Below are 8,014 nucleotides of genomic sequence, written 5' to 3' on the forward strand. Positions count from 1 at the left end.
TTGGACTGATGAGTGCTAAAAAGCGTTTGATGCCCTTAAATAATTGCTTACCATCACCCCCATTATGCAACCTTCGCAGTGGGACATTCCCTTTGAAATTATGACTGATGCAAGTGATTATGCGTTGGGTGCTGTTTTGGGGCAGCATGTGAATAACAGACCTTCTGTGATTTGTTAGGCCAATAGAACATTGAATGAAGCCTAGAAAAATTACACCACTACTAAAAAAGAATTACTTGCAGTGGTTTTTGCACTTGATAAATTATGGGCTTACATTTTTAGTTCTCCTGTTACCATTTTCACTGACCACTCTGTTTTAAAGTATTTGTTGGCTAAGAAAGATGCCAAACTACACTTAATTTGCTGGATTTTACTACTTCATGAGTTCAACATCAACATTAAGGACAAGAAAAGAGTTGAGAATGTTGTAGCTGACCACCTCTTTAGATTACCATCATCCCCCTCTTCAAATGTTAGTCTTCCTCTTGATGATAGTTTCTTGGATGAGTAGCTCTTTGTGATTCATAGAGCCCCCTAGATAGTTGACCACTGACATAGTCAATTATGTGGTGACTGAATGAATGCCTTTTGACTGGTCCACCCAAGATAGGTGCTGATTTCTATATGAGGTTAGACATTTCTACTTTGATGATCCTTATCTTTTCAAATATTTTTCCGATTGATTGATTCGGAGATGCATTTCCATGATGAGTTTTCTTAGTATTGAGATTTTGTCATATGGGTGCGTGTAGTGGTCATGGTCAGTTTTCAGTAAAGAAAACAGTAGCAAAAATTTTACAAAGCAGTTTTTATTGGCCTTCCATGTTTAAAGACGCTTACAATTTTTGTAAAGCATGTAAGTCTTGTAAAAAATTAGGATCCATTAGCAAAATAAACATGATGCCCATTTTCCATATTCTTACTTTAGAAATCTTTGAATGTTGAGGAATAAACTTCAAGGGTGTGTGTGGTGGCCATTGCTTGCAAAACTAATGACCATCATGTTGTGCTAAAATTCTTACAATCTTTGTTTGCTCGGTTTGGCATGCCTACGGTCATCATCAGTGATGGAGGTTCTCATTTTTGTAACAAATCATTTTCTACACTGATGAAGAAATATAGTATCACACATCAGGTTTCCACCCCTATAACCCCCAAACAAATGGACAAGCTGAATTGGCAAACAGAGAAATAAAAATCATTTTGGAGAAAATTGTAAATCCTAATAGGAAAGATTGGTCAGTTAACCTTCTTGATGCTTTGTGGGCCTATAAGACAGCTTTTAAAACTAATTTAGGAACATCTTCTTATCGATTAATTTGTGGTAAAACTTGTCATTTACTTGTTGGCATTCAACATCGAGCTTTGAGGGCCATAAAACATGTTAACTTGTTACTTGATGAAGCTTTAGGGTTGAAAAAATTGTATATCAATAAATTGGACGAAGCTTGCCAGAATGCTTAGGACAATGCTCAACTAGCAAAGGAGCACATGAAAATTCTGCACAACAAATAGATCCATCCCAAGCATTTTACACTTGGCCAGGAAGTTCTTCTTTATAACTCTCGTTTGCATATTTTTCCTAGTAAATTGAAATCTCGTTGGACTGGTTCATAGGTCATAACAAAAATTCATTCTTATGGGGCAATGGAAATTCAAAATCCTAAGAGTAATGCATCCTTCATTGTTAATGGTCAGCACTTTAAGCCTTTTATTTCCACTTATGACCCAAGTGATGAAACTCTTTTTGCCCAGAAATCTTATGATCCCTGAATGCCATCTCTTTTATTGTCTCTTTTTATTTTGTTATTTTCTTTTATTTTCTTTGTTTAATTTTTCACATTGTCTGCTTTCCTTTACATGGTTTTTCTTTCTTTTCCTATTGACATTGAGGACAATGAATTGGAATTTGCAATCATGTGTTTAGGTTGAATGGGTAAAATGCTGATTCATAGTTTGATAGTGATTGTTATTGAACTTTGTTAATGTATGATAGACAAATTTTCCTTCATAAGCACATAGCTTTGACATTGATGAATTATGAATAGGGATAGAACTTTTCTAATATCTAAGTTTGGAAGCATGTTGACAACGACTCTAGAATTGATTTTGTATGGATGAAGGGCAAAATCATTGTTGTGAATACCGTACCATACCAGCCACTAGTTCGGTACAAGTATTTTACCTGTTTCGTACCGATCCAAATATCGGTCGGTATTTCGGCCTTTACTTTTTTTTTTTCATTTCTTCAAACTACAAGCTCATTTTTTACTCCCAATTCAGATTATACTATTTATAATATATATATATATATATATATGTATTTATGTATAATTTATTCAAATATAGACTATTATTTTGGAATATAATTTATATATATTTTTATATATAATTTATTCATATATCGACTATTTCGAAAAGGTACCAGTACTGAAATATTTCATTTCAATATCTTGACCAGCTCGGCATTCGTTACGGTATTCAAAAAATTGGACAAAACAATTAGGAGATAACTGCTTTTTCACTTTACACCTCACATGTATTCTTATTTACTTACCACTTGGACCAAACTAGAGAGAAGTACACTATAGGACTATTGTGTCATTTGAAAGAAAGAAAAAAAAAATTACCATGGGCCCGCATAAGTGGTAAGGGTGAACTTGGGAATGTGTGGGTTAGGCACACGATCCTGGGTTTGATTCTCCATTGTGTGTAGTCGTTAAAAAAAAATAATAAATAAACAAATTGCAATAGTAAGGGAAACTCAATGAAACTTCCTAAGTAAATGGCTAGAAACAGTTTCCAAACTTTGGGAGTCGGAAATCAATAAATAAATGAATGGAAATTCTTTTCAATAGAGTTGGCGCAAAAATACTAGACATTGCAGCCTTGAAGTAGTGAGGAGCAGCAATGATCACTCTTCAAGTGAAAAATCTTTAGGATGTTCAATGGTACACACATAATTTTTTTTAAAAGGTACGTGAAGGGCTTGTTTCCAAGAGTTTTCCTTCAATCCAATGTGGAAGAGATACTAGTTAGTCCATTGAAGTTGCTACTTTGATTTGAATTTGTGAGAAGTAACATCTTTGTGATTGAGAATTTATGGTTGGTTGGTGTGCTTATGAGTGAAAGATTGTCTGATTGCAATATTCTGTTCAATTCTATTTCACTATTTTGCTAAGAGACTAGCAAAACACTAGTTGGGGGTGTGATTGAGTTATAATATTGTGATTATTTTGCACTTAAATTCGAGTCAATCCCACATTTCTTACTAGAAATTGAATGAGTTGAGTCTTGATAAATCAATTCTAACTCATTTGATAACAATCTAGTTTTATGATCTTTAATCTCTAATTTATTACATGAAATTGAGAAAGTTTAATTGTTATGCATATATATATATATATATATAGGTGGGCCATTCGGGCTCTTGCACTACACAGAAATTTGAACCAAATCAAATGCCTAGACTTCACATTATGGAAAACAACTCTCACACCCAAACCATTCACATTACGGAAGTCACTCGTGTTCATTGCTTTGGATTTTCGACTACACTTCATGGAAACTCACCATTCACGCAGACCCTTGCAGACTCACACACGATAGCACCAAGCCAAACGTCCAGACTTCTTTACGAAAAGCACATACCAAGAGCAGTGCGCTACAGCCCCTGCATTTTCATGCTACAACCCCTAAAATTCACATGGGAATTAAAGTCAAATGGAAAGCAGCGTCACATGGCTCCTACATCTTCACTTCACGGAATATTTTTGGCTTGACTTTTCAAGGGGACCACGCAAAGTAGCAGACTCAGGAAGCAATGCATTGGCCCTTTCTCAAATTTCTTCTTGCTTCTGAATGTGGACTTTGCACGCCAGTGTTGGTTTGGGGCATTTCAGTTTTGACATAACAGTAGGAGGAAAAGCACAAGAAATTCTTTTTGTTTTTGATCCTTGGACGCAACTCAACGCTGCGCTGCACGAGCACATCTCACAGAAAGTTATCTCACATTTTACGGCCCCTGAAATTGCATCTCATGGAAAGCTACATTTCAAACGGCTCTACAACTTCTTTGCACCAGACACACCATACCAGTTCACGTGAGTCTCATTCCAAGACATTGCTGCAGTAGAGCACATCCCTTCGTTCTTTCCTTTATTGGACATACAGATACTACTAGTAGGAAAGTGAGGCTCTGTTATAGCTGCTGCTAGAGTTTAGTGAGCCTCGGTTACACAGACGAATGCCTGCTACATTTTTGGTGTTTTTGGTCTATGTAATAGAAAGGCAACTCATTTGTTACCTCAAGGAAGAGAGAAAACGAAAATGAAGGAGATAAAAACATTTGCCTTTTGCTAGAGAGTTGTAGACTGTATTCAGTCGACTCCCAAGACCTATTTTCCATCAATTTCAGTTTTGACATTTTTCTTATTGAATCCAAGACTTGTAGCTGGATTCAAGCTCTTATTTTCACTACATTTACACTAAGTTATTTCTCATTTCAGCTTGGTTTATTTCAGTAGTAGTATTTTTGGTAGTCACTTGTATTTGGAATTATTCTCAGTAGTTTCTGATTTTTGGTCACTTATGTTTGGACTTCCACTTGGTGGCTCTAAATCTTTCTTCCAGTAGCATTTTATTTCCATTTCGATTTAGTAGTTTTGGTAGTCACATGTGTTGGATTTATTCTCAATGGCATCCATTTGTTCCTTCAGCTACATTTGGACTTATATCCATGCGTTATGACTTATGTTGAATTGTTTGAAGTTGTACTTTGGATTGTACTAAGTGGTGTTGAATGATTCTAATTAGTGTAAATTTTTCTAGGTTAGATTGAACTCTTGGAGATGAGAAATAGTGGGTTTCAGATTTGCACACATGGCATTTGATGAAATGTCTCTTGGAATTTAATATTCGCAATCTTCCGTTTATTTCTTGGAAACATCAGATTAGATGATTTGATGAATGTGGTTTAGCTTCTTAAATAAGGATAATCAAAATTTATTCAATGCACATTCACAAATCCATTTAATGAATGGAAGTGGTTGAAATAGCATCAAGGTGTATTGGAGTAAAAGTTATTGGATGCGAGTTAAATATTTCTTATTCCCCACTCATGTTTGACATGTTATTTTCTTCATTTTTTTCCATACCCTTTAGCATTCATTCACCATCTCTTACAAAGGAAACAATGGCATTTTTAACAATATCCAAAAAGAATCAGTTCTCATTGTGAATACCATTGTAGATAGTCTTAGTTAATATATTTCTTTTATTTTTAATCATGGATAAATTTGCAATCTAGACTAATTGATCCTAAAGGAAATGACTTAGAGACTTCCCTATTAGTACATGACAACTCTTATACTTAGAAGTAACTCTTAAAACACTTTTTAGAGAGAGTCACATATCATTATAAATTTATAGATTATTAGTGTTTGTACACTAGTATTAAATGTTATTATAAATTAGTATTACAAGTTAGTGCATTAGTTTATTATACATTAGTCGATGTTTACATATGTCATACACTATTATTAGTCAATTTAATCTACTTATATTATTTAGGAACAATAATTAGTTCATACTATTATTGAATTTAAATAACTATATAAATTATAATTATATAAAATATATATCATGAATGTATAGAAAAATACACATATTTTTTATAAAATATGCACAACATCAGAGTCGGAGTCGGAGTCAGAGTTGAAGGGTGAAGTCAGAGGGTGTCAGAATTGAAATCAGAGTCGGAGTCGAAGGGTGAAGTCGGAGTCAAAGTTGGAGTAGAAATTAGAGTCGAGGTATTGGAGCCAGAATCAGTCCGACCCCACCCCCCCCCCCCCCCCCCGGGCCACTCCTACTTCGACATTTTTGGCAAAAAAAACTTTCACTCTGCTTTGACTCTTCTGACTCCAACTTGTCAGAGCAGGAGTAGAGTTAGAGTGGGAGTCGAATTTTTAATTTTTGCTCAACCCTAGAGAAAAGCAAGAATGAGATTGAAAGGAATAAAAGATAATAAATAAAAATGCATCTTTTCATTTTTAGAAACTTTTTAAAACCAAACTTAAGTTATAAATGTCAAGACTTATTAAAGAATATTTTTTATTTTTTTTATTTTTATGTTTTATAATAAGTTTTCCACTTAATTTTTAATTAGGTTTTTCAAGAAGATTCTTTTATTCCAAAATTAATAGGGTTAGGGGCTTATTTTGATTTTTCTAGACGAAATAAATTTTCAGACCTTGTTTTGAGAATAAGGGAGGTGTTTCTAAGTTTTTTTTTTTTTTTAATATTTATTATTATTTAAGAGTTTGAGGGGTAAGCGTTGTTTTCATTGTTTCAAACAATAGGGATTATTAAAAATATAAAATAAATAAGTAAATAAATAAAATTTTATAGGAGTATAAGATGGTTTTTCAAGCTTTTGTTTTGTATTTAAGATAATATTATTATTTTGATGTTGATGAATTTTTTTTTAATAATTTTTTTAAAGGGAGACAAAAGGTGAAAACTTCCTTCCTCCGTATATGTCATTTCAATTAAGAAAATAATTTATATAGTCTTAAAGTTTCATATAGTCATTTTAAAATAAAAGATCCAACGATATTAATCATGTCATTAAAGTAAAAGAGTCTTCCTGTGACTATTATCTTTTCTTTCTCGAGTATGGTTTTTCTGCACCGGAGATGGAGAGAGGCTTCTTCTTTGTTACTCCTTTCTTATAGAATCTTTTAAACAATACATCTAGAACCATCTTTTTAATAGATAGCATCAATCAATTTGTCCTTGTGATGCTAGAATTCCATATTTGATTCACAACACTACCTAGGGGTGAATTCAGTCCGATCCGATCTATCTAGAGGGTATCTTTTAGACTAAACCGAATCCCTTCAGTATAGGATTTTCCCACCCTGACTAGACCAATCCTATCCAATTGGTCTATTCAATCCATAGGATCTAAATGGCACCATTTAGATCCTACTTCATTCTAAACATCCATAGCAACTTCTGAATTTGCTCAACTTCAACTTGAGCAGAAATCAGCCCGTGAGTTCACTTAATAGGTGCTAGACACACTGCTCAAACGAATCACTAACCCTAGTGTTCACTTGAGCCTTGCTCGACATACTGCTCGAGCTAAGAATAAGAGAAAATGAGGGAGAAAGGGAGAGAAATAGAATTGAATGTCCATATGAGACTCTTCATAAGTATGACTATGCTAAGAAAATAAAAATTAGTAATGAATAATTAAAATTTTGGGAAAATTTTTCATGGAACTAATATTTCTTCATCACTATTGTCTATTTACATAAAATGTCATAAATTATCACATGATTTATAATATATTATTAATTGATAGCATATATTATTTAATATTTTTTATGGTTAATGATAATAAATTAGATGAAAATGGCATCATTAACTTATATAAATACTATAAAAATAATATATTAAATTATTAAAAATATTTTAAATATATATATAGTTTGGTATAATTTGGACCGGTCCAGTCCAAAATTTATAAATCTCGGGATTAAACCGAACTTCTTCGATTCTTAATTATTGGGATCAATATCGGCCCCTCCAGTATTCAATAAGGTCCGGTCTAGTTTAAATTTCGTACACCCCTACCACTACCCCTTTATTCTCGATTTCTTTTTTAGAAAATCTTCACCCAAACATACCATTTCTCCCCTAAAAAAGGACATCCAATGGGAATGTGCCACGTAGACAACCCATTTTCAAACCTTGTGTCTGCATTACAGAGAAACCCTCCTTTTCCAACATCTCTCTCTTTCTCTCTCTCTCTCTAGCCTCACCCACTCTTGAAAGTGCCATCGAGCCTGAGCCCCACCTGCACCACTGCTTCCCTCCTGTTGAGCCCTAGCCCCACCCTTGCCTCCCTCCTGTCTCTTTGTCTTGTTTCTCTCCTGCACGCGAACCCATTCCAAACAAGTGAGGAACGTGCCTCAACCTTCTCTGCCCCCTCTCCACCAGTCTCTCC

This window comes from Carya illinoinensis, chromosome 9 (genome assembly GCF_018687715.1).
Source record: "Carya illinoinensis cultivar Pawnee chromosome 9, C.illinoinensisPawnee_v1, whole genome shotgun sequence".
Taxonomy (NCBI): Eukaryota; Viridiplantae; Streptophyta; class Magnoliopsida; order Fagales; family Juglandaceae; genus Carya; species Carya illinoinensis.